The sequence below is a fragment of the Jaculus jaculus genome (genome assembly GCF_020740685.1).
Source record: "Jaculus jaculus isolate mJacJac1 chromosome Y unlocalized genomic scaffold, mJacJac1.mat.Y.cur SUPER_Y_unloc_2, whole genome shotgun sequence".
Lineage (NCBI taxonomy): Eukaryota > Metazoa > Chordata > Mammalia > Rodentia > Dipodidae > Jaculus > Jaculus jaculus.
The window spans coordinates 757791-778388 of NW_025423387.1; the positions used below are offsets into that span (position 1 = coordinate 757791).

General features: G+C 36.7%; 1 protein-coding gene and 1 non-coding gene across 2 annotated transcripts in view; one reads left to right on the forward strand and one right to left on the reverse strand.

Moving 5' to 3' along the window:
• LOC101611007 (spartin) overlaps nt 1-20598 on the reverse strand; it is a 565832-nt gene that overhangs the window by 224674 nt on the left and 320560 nt on the right.
• Nucleotides 15233-15338, forward strand: LOC123457204. The gene has a single exon (XR_006634940.1). It is a non-coding gene; the product is annotated as a U6 spliceosomal RNA (small nuclear RNA).

Genomic DNA, 20598 nt, shown 5'->3' on the forward strand with positions numbered 1-20598 from the left:
TGCCACTAAAAAAAGTGACAAAATATAAATACATATACATATGTGTGTGTGAAAAATATAAATACTATGTATATATATAATGAAAAAATATAAATACATTGTATTTATATATGTGTGTGCAAAAAATACACACACACACACACACACACACACACACACACACACACACATATATATATATATATATATATATATATATATATATGAATTAAATAAATAAATTGTATGGCAACTCCTCGTCTCCTTTTCCTGCTGTCTCCCCTTCAGATTTCCAGATACCTGCTCTCTCCCATCCCCTGAACTTAGAGAACCATTAACTTCTAGAAAAGGCTTTCAGGTTCTGGTATGCAGAGCATCTAACACAGATGATCAAAGCACAAGATTCACAACATAACACAGAAGGATCAAGGTAGGCACTCAGCATTGATGAAACTGGGAGCCACCTAAAAAGGAAACAAGGAAAAAATGACAAAAAGTAGGTACATAGGACAGAACTGGATGTGCTAAACTCTCTATGTCAAGGCAGGTTATTGGTTACATATTCTTTGTTGGTTTACCTTTCTCAATGAAGCTGAATTTTTGGGTTGACTGTGGTTGCCTTTAATCCTTTCAGACTATAGGCATTTTTTCCCCCTATCATTATTGTAAGTAGGGTCTGATTCAGACCCAGAAATAACTCATTTGAGGAAAGAAATCTCAATCAGGTGACAGGATTAAAGGTATATGGCAACTCACTCCCTTAGAGATTTGGACTTTATAAGGTTCCCTGTTTGTTTCAATCCCCACATTTGTATACACTGGGCTGCCTTTTATGGATTTTGCATATTGCACAGTTCAATTTTAGAAATTTCCAGTAAAATGCTCTACTCCTACAACTAAAGTCTTTGAATGCCAGGCAAATTCAACATCTAGTAATATTTCTGTGGTTGGATTGGAGTGAAAATACTACATTGGAAAGTTAACCCCATACTTTGAAGGTACATAAAGTTGGGCTTCCAAATCTAAAATCACCACAGATTATTAGAAATCCAACACATCAATCAAACTCAAAATGCAAAATCTCAACATCACAATACAAGAAACAAAATATCAAGACAATAAAATCCAACCCAAAATGATAAATCTGTAAGAAACGAGCCTCAGTGGGATTGTTTTAGATTAAATACCTAACAAAGATTTAAAAAAAAAAAAATCTATACTCAAAAAATTCCAAAAGAAATCAAAGGAAGCACAGATGAAAAGGCAGGGATTAAGAAAGAAAACAAACCCCTCAAGGTAGTCAAAGTCAACACAGAAAACCTAATTAATGAAATAAGTAGGCAATTACAAGACATGAGTAAGTAAACAAAAATACTAGAGAAATATAAGGAGGAAATTGCAGCTCTAAAAGCACAGTCAGTTAAGCATAACAAACAAACAAACAAACAAAAAATCTATGCAAAGTCCCATCAGTACAATGGGTGAAGGAGAGAGCATAGAATCTAAGTAGAAGGCCAAGTGGCAGATCTAACACAGTACAACAAAATGAAAAGCAAGCTAGTAGCAAGGAATGAATGGTAAATTGAAGATAGTCTAGACACTATGAAAAGATGAAATATTAGAATTCAGGGTATAGGAGAAGGAGTAAAATTACAATCCAAAAGTTTAGTAGCTGTTTTGAACAAAATCATGTAAGAAATATCCCCAAAACAAAGAAAGAAAAAACAATGCAGATACAGGAAGCTTTGAGAATACCAAACAGACAAAACCCAGAAAGAACCCATTTGCCTTGTTGTGATTAAAAGCTCCAAAAACCCAAATAGTACTTAATGGAGAGAGACTGGAGGAATTCCCATTAAGATCAGGAACAAGACAGGGTTGTCCTCTCTCACCTCTGCTTTTCAATATAGCACTGGACATCCTAGCTCCAGCAATAAGATAGGAAAAGGAAATAAAAGTGATACAATTTGGAAAGGAAGAAGTTAAGTTAGTTCTATTCACTGATGACATGATTGTATATGTAAGAAACCCAAGAGACTCCATCCCAAAACTCCTGAAGGTGATTAACTTCAATCAATAGCCTTCCTATATACAAAGGAAAAAGATAGAGAGAAACAAATCAGGGACATAGTCCCATTTTCAATAGCAACAACAACAAAATACCTTGGAATAATGTTAACCAAGGACATTAAAGATCTATACAATGAAAATATAAAAGCACTCAAAAAAGAAATTGAGGAGGACTTGAGAACATGGAAAGACCCACCATGCTCCTGGATAGGCAGAATTTACATTGTGAAGATGACAATCCTATCAAAGGCAATATATTCCAATATTAAGCTAATATCAATCATGGGGTAAAAGAGGGCCTACACCTATTAAACTATCAAAAAAGTAAGTGCTATCTCAATTTTCCGGGTGCTAACTTACTCTCTGTTGGAGAATCTGCTTCTCTTTTTCAGATAGATGCAGATCCTAAGGAGAGAGCTGCCCCAACATACCTCAAAAGGGGCCCAACTGAAACTAAAGAAAATTGGCGAAACAAGCAAGGGTGCTGTTTTCCTGATCAACTGGATACCAGCACAAAAGAGGAGACCAACACAGAGAAAAATCAACTCCTACCAAATCAGAGAGCCAGAGCCTCAGAGGCCCCCAATACCTCAGCAGTGAAGCAGACCAAAAATGAACCCGACATGGCTCAGGGAAATATTGTGGAAGACATGTTGGGTCATGATATACAGAGACATTTATCGTACCAATAACTGGGCTAACTACACAATGCACGACCCATTTACATCAACAAGGAGGGTACATTGGGAAGGGGTAGATCATGGATGAGCCTAAACAATGGTACCAAACTGCCTGTATCTGCTGAAAACAAAACTAATAAATTAAATTTATAGATAGATAGATAGATAGATAGATAGATAGATAGATAGATAGATAGATAGATTGATTGATTTAATGCAAATCCAATAAAAATTCCTACATTTTTCTTCATAGAGATAGAAAAAATGCTTTCAAATTTCATATGCAAAGGCAAAAGGCCTCAAAGATCCAAATAGATCCTCAGCAAAAGAAATACCTCTGGAGGCATCACCATTCCTGATCTAAAGCTATATTACAAAGCCATAGTAATAAAAACAGTATGGTACTGGCATATAAACAGTGTAGACCAGTGGAATAGACTTGAGGACCCAGACTTTAGGTCAAGCAACTATAGCTACTTGATATTCAATAAAGGCCTTAACAATATACATGGAAAAAAGACAGCATCTTCAACAAATGGTACTGGACAAACTGGATAACCATATGCAGGAAACTGAATTTGATCCACACATTTCACCCTGCAAAATACTCAAGTCCAAATGGATCAAAGACCTCAATATAAGACCAGAAACTCAAATACTACTGGAAGAAAATTTAGGAAGTACCTTTCATGATATAGGAATGGAAAAAGAGTTCCTGAACAAAACCCCAGTAGCTCACAATCTTAAACAGTCACTCAACCAATGGGATCACATGAAGCTAAAGTGTTTCTTTACAGACAAGTATACAATAAGCAAAGCCAATAGATTACCCACAGAATGGGAGAAAATATTTGCTGGTTATACAACTGACAGAAGCTTAATCTCTAGAATCTACATAGAACTCAAAAAGCTGAACAGTAAGAAGTCAAACACTCAACTCACAAAATGGGGCAAAGAGCTGAACAGGCAAAGGAAACAGGAAGAAAAACAAATGGCAAACACACACTTAAGAAAATGTTCATCATTCCTAATCATCAGGGAAATGCAAATTAAAACAACTATGAGATTCCGCCTTACTCCAATAAGGATAGACAACATCAAAAAATCAAATGAAAATAAATGCTGGTGAGGATGTGGAGAAGTAGGAACACTCATGCACTGTTGGTGGGAATGTAAGATGGTACAACCACTTTGGGAAGCAATATGAAGCCTTCTGAAAGCACTATAGATATACCAACAGTCCCAGTATTTGCTTACTGGGCATCTACCCTACAACTTCCAACTGCAGGCCAGAGAGTTTGCGCAACCATGTTTGTAGCTCAATTTGTAACAGCTAAGAGCTGGGATCAACCCAGACGTCCATCACTAGAAGAATGGTAACTAAGATGTGGTATATCTACACAATGGAATTCTGTACAGCAGTAAGAAAAAATGACACAGAGGAATTTGAGGAAAAATGGTTGAACCTGGAACAGAGCATTCTCAGGAAACTTACCCAGTCTCAGAAAAAATATTGCCACCTAGTCTCATTCATCTACAGCACCTAACCTGAATCAACCCAAGATGCCAACATACCCAGCAAGCATCTCATGGACTAGACAGTAGAATGGGTGGGGAGGGAAGGGTGGGCAATGTAGGGTGGGAAACAAAAATCTAGACCCAAACAGCAGTGGTACCATAAAATTCTACTTCCTAAAAGGCAGAACAAATGGCTGAACCTTCACCAGGCCCTTACAGGGAACACCTGAACCACAAGACACTGGAGAAAGGATGATGAAGACCAACCTTAATCTTCAACAGCTTCCCTCTATCCCTTTCCCCCCTCTTTCTTTCTCTCTCTCTAATCTCTCTAATTTTTGTATATTAGGTATCTATTTCTTCCTTTTCTTAGGGGTCACTGACCTGTAACTCCCAGTACCAGCATATGGCTATCATCCACAATGAGTTTTTGGTCACAGAGACCTACAAAGTTTCCTAAAAGAAAGACAGATTTCTGTCAGAGCACTTGGAGACCCACCAAAGGTTACTGGTAAGACCCTACTGCTGATGACATCATATGTAGTCGATATGTAAAATGGAATGCATGACTGGAAGCCAGGAGAGAGTCAGTCCCCAGATAGTCAGCATGTCTAGTGCCAGAAGGTGCTATATGGGCCACGGGGAGAATGACCAGTATCTGTTCAAGCATCTAACCTATGTACAAGTAAGTAACATGTTGTGATGCCCACACAAATACAATAGTGGCACACAGCCACGGTGGGTAACCAACTGGTTTTGATTTGTCTAACTGATCCCCTCAGTGTTATGGGACCCATAGCTGGAGCTGGGAAACAAGTCAGAAGCATATCAAATCATAAGCCCACTGTCTATTATCAATCATGGGCTACCATTAATCATGGGCTACAAGAGGGCCTACACCTATTAAATTCTCTATAAAAAAGTAAGAGTTACCTGATTTGTCCTGGCGCTGACTCACTCTCCTCTTGAGAATCTCCTTCTGTTTTTCAGATAGTTGTAGATTCTAAGGAGAGAGCCACCCCATCATACCTCAAAAGGGCCCCAGCTAAGGATAATTGACGAAACAAGCAAGGGTGCTGTTTTCCTGGTAAACCAGAAACCAGCACAAGGGTGAAGGTGCTCAACACAGAGGAAAATCAACTCCTATCAAATCAGAGAGCCACAGACCCAGAGGTCCGCAACACCTCATCACTGAAGTGGACCAAAAATGAACCCAACATGGCTCAGGGAAATTTTGTGGAAGAGGGGGCAGAAATTATGTCAGAGCCACATGTTGGGTCATGATATGCAGAAACATTTATCCTACCCATAAGTGAGGGCTAACTCCACAATGCATGCATATACCCATATACCTCAACAAGGAGAGGCCAAGGAGAGGGGGTAGGTCATGGATGAGCCTAATAATGGTTCCAAACTGACTATATTTGTTTAATACAAAACTAATTAATAAAAACATAAAAATAAATTTAGGCTGGAGGTATGCCTTAGTGGTTGAAGCATTTGCCTGCCAAGCCAAAGGACCCTGGTTCGATTCCCCATGACCCAGGTTAACCAGATACACAAGTGGGCACAGTAATCTGGAGTTCATTTGCAGTGGGTGGAGGCCCTGGCATGCTCATTCTCTGTTTCTTTTTCTTTGTCAAATAAATAAATAAATAAATAAATAAATAAATAAATAAATAAATAAATAAAATATTTTAAAAAACATATATATAAGAAAATATAGTGAAAGCAGATAGAGAGAAAATGCAAGTTACATATAAAGGCAAACCAATCAGGATCATAGCAGGTTACTGAACATAATCCAAGACCCTTGCATTCCTAGGAGTAAAAAAAGGTACATCCTTGTTTCTAACACGCCACGTGCATGGTCAATAAATTCATTCAATCTCATTATGGTGTGGAGCTAAAAAACCTCCTCTCTATTGACCAGCCTACTGAATGCTGCAAAATGCTGCAGTGTATATTGTCTTATGTGAGACAAGTCATCAGTGGTGCAAAGAGTGGAAAATGGAAGCCTCCTGTTTTGCCAGATAGGGAAAATGATTGTTTGAGAGCAGAGGCATGTCTGCTCTGGGGGAATCCAACTGTTCTTTGACTCTAGTGGAGGTCAACTCTATGAGACCTCCTGTTTGGCCAGATAAGAGTTCAGGTGCCTTAGGGATATTAAAGCCTACAAATTCTGGCTAAATGCATACATTATTCTCATAAAACTGCCCTGAAAGTAATACACAGGATGTTTATATTCATATACTAATGCTACTCTCAAATATTTTTACAGAAGCTTCATTTCTAAGAAGTGAGCCAAAACCAAATCAGTTCTAAGATGTGAAGGAGGAGTGTTCAGCACTGAAACATCTCTATCTCATCTCCTAAGATACAGGGTCCAATGTGCAAGAGTTGGTAAAAGGAATGTAAAAGCCAAAGGAAGGGTACCACTCCTTACAATACAAATGCGCACATAGAAATTGGCTTTGATAGTCATTATTGTGCAGTGCCTAGAAAAACCTACACAAGACCATCATAATACAAGAAAAACTATTTAGTTCCATGGGCCATTTTTTTGATTAGGTTATTTGATTTCTTATTGTTCTGATTTGTGAGTTCATTGCATATGATGGATATTAATCCTCTGTCAGACACTTAACTAGCAAAGATTTTCTGTTATTCTGTTAGTTGTCTCTTTGCTCTACTCACAGTGTACTTTGCTGTACAAAAGCTTTGTGATTTCCTGATATCCCGGTAGTTAATTTGTGCTTTTATTTTCTGAGCAATTGGGGTTATATTCAGAAAGTCATTACCAATGCCAATATGTTAAAGGGTTTCCCCTGCCTTTTCCTGTAGCAATTTCAGACTTTCAGGTCTGATATTACGGTCCTGGATCCACTTGGATTTGATTCTTGTGCATGGAGAAAGACAAGAAAGTATTTTCATCTTTCTACATATAGATATCCAGGTTTTCCAGCACCATTTATTGAAGAGGTTGTCTTTTTCCCAATGAATATTTTTGGCACTTTTATCAAAAATCAGATGGCTGTAGATGCCTGGATTAACAACTGGGTCCTCTATTCTGTTCCACTGACCTACACATCTGTCTTTATGCCAAAACCATGCTGTTTTTGTTACTATATCTTTATATATAGCTTAAATTGGTTATGGTGATACCACCAGCCTTATTTTTGTTGCTCAAAATTGTTTTGGCTCTTCAAGGTTTTTTGTGCTGCAAATGAAAATTTGGATTCTTTTTCTATTCCTGTGAAAAATGCCATTGACCTCTACTGGGGATTGCATTAAATGTGTAGATTGTTTTTGGTAAGATTGATATTTTCACAATATTTATTCTTCCAATCCAAGAACATGCACAGCTCTTTCACTTCCTTGGTTAAGTCTGTTCCAAGGAACTTTATTTATTTACATGTGATGCAATTGTGAATGGGAGAGATTCCCTGATTTCATTCTCCTTACATTTGTAGTTAGTATGTAGAAAAGCTACCAGTTTTTGTGTATTTATTTTGTATCCTGCTACATTGCCAAAAGTGTTTGTCAGCTCTAAGAGTTTGCTAGTAGAGTTTTTAGGGTCTTTTATGTATAGCATTATATCATCTGCAAGTAGTGATAATTTGATCTCTTCCTTTCCAATTTGTATCCCTCTTGTGTGGCCTCTTGCCTTATTGTTATTGCTAAGATTTCCAGTACAATATTAAATAAAAATGGGGACAGTGTACACCCTTGTTTTGTTCTAGAATTTAGTGGAAAAGCTTCAAGTTTTTCAACATTTAGTATTATGTTGGCTGTATCTCTGTCACAACTGGCTTTCATTATGTTGAGATATGTTCCTTCTAGTCCCAGTTTCTGTAATACTTTTACCATGAAAGGATGTTGGATTTTGTCAAATGCCTTTTTGGCATATAATGACATAATCATGTGATATTTCTCCTTCAGGCCATTTTTATATGTTGTATTACATTTATTGATTTGCATATGTTGAACCATTGCTTCATCCCTGGAATAAAGCCAACTTGCTCAGGGTGAATAATCTTTTTGATATATTCTCATATTTTGTTTGCCAATATTTGGTTCAGAATTTTTGCATCTATGTTCATGAGGGAGATTGGTCTGTAATTTTCTTTTTCTTTTGGGACACAAAGCAAATACTAACAAGCACAGGAAAATAGAAACAATTTTCTGTTTACAATGGGATCAAACTATGAATCAATAGGAAGTAAAGCTATGGAGCATACAAAAAATCATGAAAACATAACAATTCACTAATGAATGAAGAATGGGTCAATGAAGAAATCATGAAGGAAATTAATAAATTCATAGAATCAAATGATGATGATAACACAATATACAATAACATTTGTGACACAATGATGTAGCTGTGAATGGTAGTGATTCTCTGATTTCATCCTGTGTGTGTTTGTTGTTAGCATATAGGAAGCTGCTGGTTTGTGTGTGTGTATATGTTTTGTATCCTGCTACATGGATGTAGGTGTTGATCAGCTTTAACAGTTTGCTGGCAGAGTCTTTAGTGTCCTTTACATATAGAATCCTGTTATGTGCAAATAATGATAACTTGTTGTCTTTCTTTCCAATTTGTATCCCTTTTATGTGTATCTCTTGCCTTAATGCCATGGTGAAGACTTCCAGTACTATATTAAATAAAAGTGGGGTCAGAGGCACCCTTGTCTTTTTCCTTATTTTAGTAGAAAAGCTTCAAATTTTTCTTCATGTTGTTTTATGTTGCCTGTAGGTTTGTCATAAATAGCATTAATTTTGTTGAAATATGTTCCTTGTATTTCCAGTCTCTGTAGGACTTTTATGATTAAAAACATTGATTTTTTTCAAATGCTTTTTGTGTATCTAATGAGATGACCCTGTGATTTTTGTTCTCCAGTCCATTTATACAATATATTACTTTACTGATTTGCATATGTTCAATCGTCCCTACATCTCTGGGATTAAGTCTACTTGGTCAGGGTTTGTGATCTTTCTTATATATACTTGTATTCTCTTTGCCAATATTTTGTTGATAACTTGTGCACAATGTTTATGAAGGAGATTGGCATATAATTTAATTTTTGCTCTAACTTTGTCTAGTTTTGGTATCAGGGTGATGCTGGCTTCGTAGAAGGAGTTTGGAAGAATTCCTTCTTTTTCTATTTCATGAAAAATTCTAAGATAGATTGGTGTTAGTTTTTCTAGTGAATCCATCTGGGCCTGCACCTTTTTAGTTGGTGGATTTTTGATAACTGCTTGGATCTCCATACTGGCTATAGGTCACTTTAAGTAGTTAATCTCATCTTGATTTAAGTTTAGGTAGGTCACATAAATCAAAGAAACCATTTCTTTCTGATTTTGCAACTTAGTGGAGTATATGCTCTGATAGTATGTCCCTATGACTTTTTTCTTTAATAATTTCTCTGGTATCTGTTGTGATGGTGCCCTTTTCTTCTCTAATTTTACTAATTTGTGAATCTTCTCTCTTTATTTTGGTCAGATTTGCTAAAGGCTTATCAATCCTTTCAAAGAACTAACCGAATGTCTTTTTATTTCATTTTATTTATTATTTATTCATTTTTTTAGGTACGGTCTCATGATAGCTCTAGGCAGACCTGGAACTTACTCTGCAGTCCCAGTTTTGACTCAATCTCACAGCAATCTTTTCCCCTGATGACTCCCCACCATACATGAGGATTAAAGACCTGTGCAGCCACTTTTGACTTAACTTCAATATTTATACTTAATTTATAATCTAAAGTGTTAATGTTCATACATCATTATTCTCCATATGAAGTGAGAGAGAGAAAGTGAGAGAAAAGCAAAAGGAGGGGGGAAGGGCCTGAGTGGGCAGGGCCTTTCTGCTGCTGTGAAGCAACCACAGATGTATATGCCCCCTTGTTGCACAAGTGCAAAATTGCTTGCATGGGTCTCTGGCTACCCCGGAGACTGGAACATGCATTCTTGCCTTCTCAGGCTAGCGCCTTAACCGTTTAGCTGTCTTCACAGCGCTGTGATGCATCTTCTTTGAAATAGGATCTCTTCCAACTGCAAATGAATTGCCAGGCTGAAAACAAATGTGAGGTCATCAGGTCCCTGATAGCATGAGCTTGGTATTTTCCCAGCCTTGACTGCCACTCTTACAGGTGCACTGAGAAACCAGAGGCATGTGTCAGGTTAGCATCTGGTTTTACTCTAGTGCTTGGCAATTAAAATCTGGCTGGGAAACTTCTCAAGCAAACACTCTCAACTGTGGAGCATCTTGCTAGCACACATTTTCTGAAATACTTCAGGTTTTTAATTCCAAAATCTTGGATTCAGTTCTTTTGGATTGGTGTTAACTTTCTTTTCATTTTGTTGCCTTATTAAAAACCCATCATACCTCAAAAGGGCCCCACTTGAAACTACGAACAATTGGTGAAACAAGCAAGGGTGTTGTTTTCTTGGTGAACTGGGTACCAGCACAAGGGGGAAGGAGATCAACATGGAGAAAAATCAACTCCTACCAAATCAGAGATCCAGAGAACCAGAAGTCCCCCACACCTCATCACTGAAGCAGACCAAAAATGATCCCAACATGGCTCAGGGAAATTTTGCAGAAGAAGGGGTTAAAAAGAATGTCAGAACCATATGTTGGGTCATGATATGCAGAGACGTTTATCCTACCCATAACTGGGGGCTAACTCAACAATGCATGACCCATATACCTCAATAAGGAGGGGTGAGAGGGAGGGGTAGGTCATGGATGAGCCAAACAATGGTACCAAATTGACTGTATTCACTGAGCACAAAACTAATTAATTAAAAAAACATGGCTCATGGTTGATACATCCATGTAATATGGCAGCATAGGAGCCATGCCAATTGAGGCTAGGGAGGGATTTAAGAAAAATCACAGAAATATACCCATTTCTGAAAGGTGAAGGAGTATAGGTTATTCTTAGACACAGTGGAGAATCTGGAGAGAACAAGATCCACCGTAAAGGAGGAAGATGGCCAGAATCCCACTTAGGCACTTGCAGCTCACCAATCTGTGGAATCCACACACACTCATTGTACTGCCCAACCAGACATGCCAAGCAAGCAGTGGAAGCAACAGCAACCAAACAAGGGGATTTTTTAGCATCATCGACTTTCATGTAAAGTTAAATCTGGAAAAAGACAGCTGAGATCATCTAAGTGACACAGGCAGAACTGCTTGAGCAGTTACAGGAGTCTGCACTCTCCCATCCACCAACCATAAGAACTGCAAACTCCATATTCAGCCCCCAGTGGCAGCCCAGACAGCGCAGCTAACCAGAGCTCCAGCTCTACAGCATGACATGGAGGGATTGTGGTGAGAACTAAGCTTTGGTATGATTGGAAGCCACCCCAAAAGGTAATGTATCCGACTGGCGAAAAATAACACAATACAAAAAGGCTTCATACAAGAGCTAGTCTCTCTTTTCATGTCAGGGAAGGTCATGGTTTATATATTCCTGGTTTGCTTTGCCATTTTCTAATAAGCTATATTTGGGGTTTGAATATTGTTGCCTTTGATGCTTTCTTATTTATAGAGCCTTATTTTCTTTTTTCTTCTGTCATTACTGAATGCAGAATCTAATTCAAATCTAGACTGACATGAAACCCAATTCAGAATAGAAAGCTCTACTCTCAGCTGACAAGATTAAGGGTGCATAACAAAACACAACCTTAGGGATTTTTATTTATAAGAGTATATGTTTTAACCCCCACAATGACATATTATGTGGTGGTTTTTATTGAATGTGTATATTGTTCAGGTGAAGTTTAGAATTTGCCAGTAAGTTGTTCCATCCAGTCCACTAGGATACTTCCTTACCAAGAAAACTCAACACTAGGATTACTTCTGCAGCTATATTGGGGTACAAAAGCTACATCTGACACCTTAAACTCATATCCTAAAAGCATAGAACATTGGATTGCCACATCTAAGAACATTGCAAATAAGTAGAAAACCCAAGCATCAAATCAATTCAGGATGCAAAAGTTGCTGTATAATAATACAAGAAACACAAGGAAACAAGACAATACAGTCCTACCAAAAAATATAAATCCATTAGAAGTGATCACCAATGAGACTCTTTTAGATGAAGTGCCTGACAAAGCTTTCAAAAGAATGATTTTATCTATACTCAAAGGAATCAAAGAAAACAACAGAATTAAAGAGGAAAACAAACCCCTGAAAGAGAATACAGGAAAGCAGCTTAATGAGATAAGGAGGTCATTACAAACCTGAGTAAAGAAATAGAAATACTGAAGAAAAACCCCAGCACTTGGGAGGCAGAGATAGAGGATTCTGCTGAGTTTGTGGTCACCCTGAGACTACATATTAAATTCCAGGTCAGCATGAGCTTGAGTAAGACCTGAGGCAAAAAGCCAACAAAAAAACAAACAAACAAAAAACCTTCTGAGTAGGGTTCTTTGACTGGATAAACAAGATTGATAAACACTTAGCAATTCTGACCAGAAGAAATAGAGACAAAATCATGAAAATTAGAAATGAGAAAGGAACCATTACAACAGGTAGCAATACAAATCAGAAAACTGTAAGGATATACTTTAAGAATATATATATGCTTCTAAGTTTAAGTAACTGAAAGGAATGGATGACTTCCTTGGCTCATATGACCTACCAAATTTAAATCAAGATGTGATAAATCATTTAAGTAGGCCTATAACAAGTACAGAGATCCAAGTCTACCAATTAATAGAAATGCTGCCCAAGTGGGTTCACTGGTGAATTTTACCAGTCCTTCATGGAAGAAGTAACATCATGGCTTTGCAAAATTTACAAAAGGAAGGATTTCTACCAAACCCCTTCCAATAAGCCAGGATCACCCTGATACCAAAACCAGAGAAACACAAGACCAAAAAAGAAAATTTCAGAACAATCTCCCTCATGAACATAGATGCAAAAATTCTGATCATAATACAAGAATATATAAGAATGACAATTCACTTTGACAAAGTTGGCTTTATGCTAGACATGCAAGGATGGTTGGACATATGCATGTTGATAAATATAATACATCATGTAAATTGTCTGAAGGGAAAAATCACATTATCATTTCAATAGATACAGAAAAGGCAGTCAACAAAATCTAACATCCCTTCAGGATAAAAGTATTACAGAAACTGGTCTAGAAGGATCATAAAAAATGCTACTTGTGACAAACCTACAGCAAACATAATACTAAATGAGAAAAAAAAAAAAAAAAAAAAACAACTGAAGATCTTCCACTAAATTCAGGAATAAGACAAGACATTCCTCTGTCTCCAGTTTTCTGTAATATAGTACTGGATGTTTTACTATAGCAATAGGGCAAAATACACTCATAAGAGTGATATAAATAAAAAGAAAGATATCAAATTTTCATTATTTATAGATGATATAATTCTATAGATAAGGGACCCTAAAGAATCTACCAGCAAGGGAAGCATCTCTTCTCAGATGGTAGTGATGTTGGAATAATTCAAAAGGCATAAGGATGCTGGGAAGAAATTACAGAGTGGTGCTCAGCACTCTAATATCTCTGTCACACCTTCCAAGGATCAGGGTCTATTGTGGAAGAGTTGGTGGAAAGAATATAAGAGCCAAAGAAAGGGTAGAACTCCTTACAAACTGCTCCTCCAGACACAAATTGCCTGGATATCTATGATCTTATGGTGCCTGACACCATACAAGAACATCATAATAGGAGGTTAAATATCATGACATCAAAACAAAAGAAAGATTAATAGGGAGGGAGAAGGTATGATGGAGAATGAAATTTCAATGGGAAAAGTTGGAGTGGGGAGGGCATTACCATGGGATTTTTTTTTTTTTAACATCAAGGGAGTAGTTAATAAGAAATAAATTGATTTAAAAAAATCTACCATCAAACCCTAAGCACTGATAAGCACTTTGAGAAATGTAGCAGGATAGAAAATAACACACAGAAATCATTAGGTTTCCTTTTTACTAACAACAAATATGAGAATAATGAAATCAGGGAATCTTTCCCCTTCAGAATTACCTCAAAAAATGTACTTTGGAATAAACTTAACCAAGGAAGTGAAGTATATTTACAGTGAGAAATTTGAAATGGTCAAGCAAGAAATTGCAGAAAGCTGGGTGTGGTGCTGCACACATTTAATCCAAGCATTAGGACACAGAGATAGGAAGATTGTCATGAATTTGAGGCCACCTGAGACTCCATAGTTAATTCCAGGTCAGCCTGAGATAGTCTTAGACCTTACACTGATAAACCAAAATTAAAAAAAAGAAACAGAATGAATGAAATTGCAATAGATACAAGAATGTGGAAATATATATTTTTGGATTGGAAGAATCAATATTGTGTAAATATCAATCTTATCAAAAGCGATCTACACATTCAATGCAATTCCCATTAGAATTTGAATGGCATTCTTCACAGAAATAGAAAAAAAAAATCACAAATTTCATTTTGAAGCCCCCCACCCAAAAACAAACAAACTCGAATAGCAAAAACAAATTTGAGCAACAAAAATAAGGCTGGTGGTATCACAATACCAAATTTTAAGCCATATTACAATGCTCTAGTAACAAAAACATTATGGTTTGTCACAAACACAGACATATAGATCAGTGAAACAGAATGGAAGACCCAGGTGTTAATCTGAGCAGCTATAGCCATCTTAGTTTTGACAAAAATATTCACTGGAAAAAAGATAAACTCTTGAACAAATGTTGCTGGGAAAACTTGACATACGTATGTAAAAGGATTAAAATAATCCTTGTCTTTCTGCATGCAAAAGAATAAAATGTAAGAGGATCAGGGACCTTAATATCAGACCTGAAACTCTGAAATTCCTAGAAGAAAAGTGAGTGGGAACTCTTCAACATACTGGCATAGGCAATGGCTTTCTGAATATATCCCAATTGCTGAGGAAATAAAACTACTAATTAACAACTAGCATCTCACTAAAGTATCAAGGTAGTCCTCACTCTGGCAGCACATATACTAAAATTGGAACGATATAAGAAGATTAGCATGGCCCCTGCACAAGGATGACACGCACATTCGTGAAGTGTTCCATTTATTTTTAAGTTTTTCTGTAGAATATTCTTTTATTTCATCCACTTACATCATGTTGTGTGAGACATATTTCTTAAGGGTATTCTCCAGAATTTTGATTGCTATTGTGAATCAGAGATATTTCTTTGTCTAGCTTTATAGTGTTCCTAATTGATTATTGTGGCACCTTTCTCTTTAAATGTGTACTTCTTTGTCTTCTTTGAACTGGTTTTAGCACCTTAGATTTTTCCCACTAGATTTAAATAAAGTCTAACATATGCTCAATTTTAGGTTTGATAGTCAATATTTTACCATTTGTTAATTTTTAATACTTGCAATAAACTGTTACTATCTTTAAAAAAGTACTACAGTATTTTATAGGAAAGGACACTGAATAGAGCACAGATATCACGTATACCGAATGGTAGAAAGTCCTTGTCAGCTACATATCCAACAGAGGATTAATTTCCATAATATAAAAAAACAAAAAGTACAACAATAAGAAATCAAACAACCCAATTAAGAAATGGGCTATGGAACTAAAAAGAGATTTCTCATTGGAAGAAATACAGATAGCATATAAACATCTTTTAAAAGTGTTCTATATCCTGCAAGTTTATTAACTTAACATTTTTTACTATGGAAAATAGCTTCATTTTTTAAATGTGCCACATCTTCATTATCCACTCATCAGTTGAAGGACTACTAGCTAATGTAAACAGAGTAGCAATAAACATAGTTGAGCAAGTTTCTCTAATGTACTGAGATGAGTCCTTAAGATATATCTAACTAGATCTGGTTTTAGCTATCATAGGAACCTCCAAACTGATTTCCACAATGGCTTGACCAGATTGCATTCCCACTAAGAGTGTAGAAGGGCTCCTTTTTCCCACATCCTTGTCAGCATTTATGGTCATTTGATTTCATCACAGTTCCCAATGGGACAGGAGGATAGTATGTGCATGACAGGGCATCCAGCCACTGCAAACGTACTCTAGATGCATGGACCATCTTTTGCACTGGGTTCTCATGGGTATGCGGGAGTTCACCCTGGGTGTTTGATTTTACAGGTAAATGCCCTAACTATAACCCATCTCTCCATCACTACAATCATTATTTTAATACACATCTTCCAGTTTTCACTGGAATAGTCTTCTGCCTCATGTTTCAAGCAAAGTGTAACAGCAGTGCCATTAGGGGTTTGGATATTTTGTTATTAGTTATGTACAAAGTGTATAGAGTCATGTCGGTACCATTGTTAGCTTCCTTTTCTTCTTTTGGTAAACATTGTACTATCTCTGACCAACAGCTCATTGTGGATGTTAGCCACATGATGGTATGGGAGTGACAGGTGAGCACCCAACAAGAAAAGGACAAAAAAGATATGTAATTTGAAAGAAATAGAAGAGGAAGGGAGCAATAGAGAACAAAGCAGAAAAAGATTAAGGTCAGTCTTCACCATACACTCTCCAGGGAGATGTGATTCAGGTGTTTCCTCTAATGGTCTGATGAAGGCTTAAATATTTAGTGTGTCTTTGGGGATGTAGATTTTATGGTACCATTGCCATTTGGGTCAAATTTTGTGTCCCCCACAGGCGGGGGGAGACTTAACTACCCTCCTGCCCTACCCAGCCTCTTGTCTGGTCATTAAGGTGCTTATTAGGTATGTAAGCATCTCAGGTAGATTCATGTTAGGAGTTGTAGATGAGTAAGTTTATATGACAATTATCTTTCTGTGATTGGATGAGCCCATTGAGAATGATCTGTTCCAAGTTCAATCATATTCCTTCGAACTCCATTGTATTGTTTTTCCTTAATGTTGTGCAGAATTCCATCATGTAGATATACTACATCTTGGTAACACATGACATCTGGGTTGATTCCAATTCCTAGCTGTTACAAATTGAGGAACTATAAACACAGCTGAGCAAATCTCTCTGAACTGAGGTGTGGAGTTTTGAGGATAAATACCAAGTAATGAAATAACTGGATGTGCTGGTTATTTTATAGTCAAACATTTTAGGAGTATCCAGATTGCTTTCGATAGTGATTGTACCAGCTTACAATCCCACCAACAGTGGATGAGGGCTCCTAATTCTCTGCTTCCTTACTATCATTTATTTTCATTGGATTTTTTTTTTTTATATTTACTCTCCATAATGGGGTAAGATGGAATCTCACAGTTGTTTTAATTTCATTTCCATAATGATTAGGGATAATGAACATTTTCTTAAATGTATGCTTCCCATTTGTATTTCTTCCTCTGAAAACTGCCTATCCAGTTCCTGACCCACTTTGGGAGAGGGTTGTTTGATGTTTTGTTGTTTAGTTTTTTTAGTTCCTTGCAGGCATCTGTCAGTTGGATAACCTGCAAGTATTTTCTCCTATTATGTGTAATCTATTGGCTATGTTCATTGTATATTTGTCTGTGAAGAATGTTTTCCACTTCATGAGATCTTAATGGCTGAGAGAATATTAAAGATTGTGTGTGGTGGAGTTTTATTCAGGAAGTGTTTTCCCATTCCTATATCATGTAAAGGTCATCCTATTTTTATTTTCCAGTAATGACCAAGTTTCCAGGCTTATATTGAGGTCTTTGAATCATTCTGATTTTATTGTTCTGCATAGTGACTTTGGTGGATCAAATTTGAATTTCCTCCATTCAGATATCTAGTTTGTCCAGCACCAGTTTTTGAAGATGCTGTCTTTTTTTCCCATCATATATTGTTATTGTCTTTACGAAATATCAAGTAGCTGTAGTGAACTGACCCAAAATCTGGGCCCTTGATTCTGATTATAGCATCCTGTGGATGATCCTATGGAAGAAAGAATATAAAAGATAGAAAATTGTCTGTTCTAAAGTAAAAATATTAATAAAGTAAGAAAAATAAGCACATGGCAATTTGTAGATTTTCTTTCTTGGGAAACCTAAGAGCATCACACTTAATGTTGATTAGAAATCTCTAGAAACATTTCTAAAGAGTACCACTATTTTCCTATCTTACCAAAAAACACAGGGTGTTTTATAATTTTGCAAACTGTAAAAGTGATACAATTTTTGTACTTTGCCACTGAGGATAATTAATCTGCACTTTCATTCCCTCATAGAAATATTGAAAATATAAAAGAGATAACATAATTAAATTATAAGAATAATAATTTAGTGTCTACATTTGGGATCTGTTCAAATCACACCATTCCATGCACAGTCCTTTACATCTTGAAAAACATCTTTAACATTATCATTTTACAATTAATAATAGTGCCAAATGAAAGACTATAAAAATGTTTTTAAGCTGTATCCTTAATATTCACAACCTCTTGAAAAGTGCAGAGAATATGTGATAGTGAGTAGTAGGACATCTCTATCTCTCTCTCCAAGGCTCAGAGAAACTTGGAAGAGGAGTATAAAAAATATAGTGACTGTTGGATGAGGACAGGTGCTGGGAAACACGACCCTCTGGTCATGACTGGGTCTTTACCCTCATAAGCCAACAGCACTGTGGTTTCCAGTACAAATTTGGCCATCACCTCTACATCATGGAGTGGGGAGGAGCCCATTAGGACATATTTCACCCTGAAGACTTGTCCAGTGAGTGGTTGCAGGGGAGGGGTGGTAACTACTTCAGTTGTGTAGCTACTGGTTATGGTGTCCAAGTTAATGGAAGGTGAATATGATTAACATGCATTATGTCTGACTCTAAATTTTATAATAAAGTTTCATAATTTTTATCTCATAGAGATAAAGGTGGGAGGAGGCAGAAAGAGAGAATGGGCTTGCCAGGGCTGCTAGGCAATATAGATAAAGTCCAGACTCCTGTGTCAACTTGTACATCTAGCTTTACATGTGTACTGGGGAATAGTATTTGGGTCCTTAGGCTTCACAGATAAGTACCTTAACTGGTAAGTCATCCTTCCTGCCTCTCAATAAAGTTTTAAAAGTCTGAAGGAAAAATAAAAACAAAAACAGAAGATCCTCTCAGATTACTCACACTGCAGATTATGTCCACTTGCCTTTGTTTCATGTTTATAAACAACATGGGAGTGAAACCTCGAAGCAGAATACCTCTTAACATAAATATGGAATGATTCTCCCGAGAAATGGGCCAATTACTTCTCCCTTATGGTTCATCATTAACATATTTGCAGTAGTTTATATTTTTGAAATCTAACTCAAACGTTTATGCCTTGTTCACTTAGAATTCTTTTTTTTCAAAAAAAATACATATATTTACATTGATAGATAGATAGATAGATGATAGATAGATGATAGATAGATAGATGATAGATAGATAGATAGATAGATAGATAGATAGATAGATAGAAAGATAGATAGATAGATAGATAGATAGATAGGGAGCTAGAGAGACAAATAAAGAGAGAGAATGATAACACCAGGGCCTCCAACCACTGTAATCAATCTCCACATACTTGTACCATCTTGTGCAGCTCCATTACATGGGTCCTGAGGAAATCAAAACTTGGTTCTTATCATTCACAGTGAAGCAGCTTAACCCCTAACCTAGCTCTCAAGCTTTAACATTTTGTTTTTCTTCCTTCCTTTCTTCTTTCTTTCTGTCTTTCTTTCTTTCTTTCTTTCTTTCTTTCTTTCTTTCTTTCTTTCTTTCTTTCTTTCTTCCTTTCTTCCTTTCTTCCTTTCTTCCTTTCTTTCTAAAGGAATAACTTTGTGTGGGCACATAATGCATTGTTACCATCATTTCCTTCCTCTTGCCCTCATTCTACTCTGGGCTTTCCTCAGTGGGGTTGCAAGTATTTGCTGTACAAATTTGAATTTGGTTTATTGTTTTTTCTCTGTGGATAATTACCTGAAATACTCTCTGTAGGTTTGGTTTTGTGTCATATAACTGTAAAGCTGAGTTTTGTCATGGAAAGTTTTTCTTTCACCATCTATGATGAGAGATACTTTTGCTGGGTAGAGTAGTTTGGGTTGGAAGCCATAGGTTCTTAGACTTTGCAGTGCTTCATTCCAAGCCCTTCTAGCTTTCAGGGTATCCACTGAGAAGTCTGAAGTAATTCTGATAGGGCTACCTTTGAAAGTGGTATGCTGTTTTTCCCTAACTGCTTTTAGGATTTTCTCTTTGGTATCAATGTTTAGAGTCTTAATAACAATATGTCTTGGGGAGTTTCTCCTTTGGTCTAGTCTGTTTGAAGTTCTATTGGCTTCTTTTATCTTGATGGGCCTTTCTTTCAAGAGACTGCAGAAGTTTTTCTTCAATTATTTTGTTAAATAAGTTCTCCATGCCTTTTGTATGAATTTCTTCTCCTTC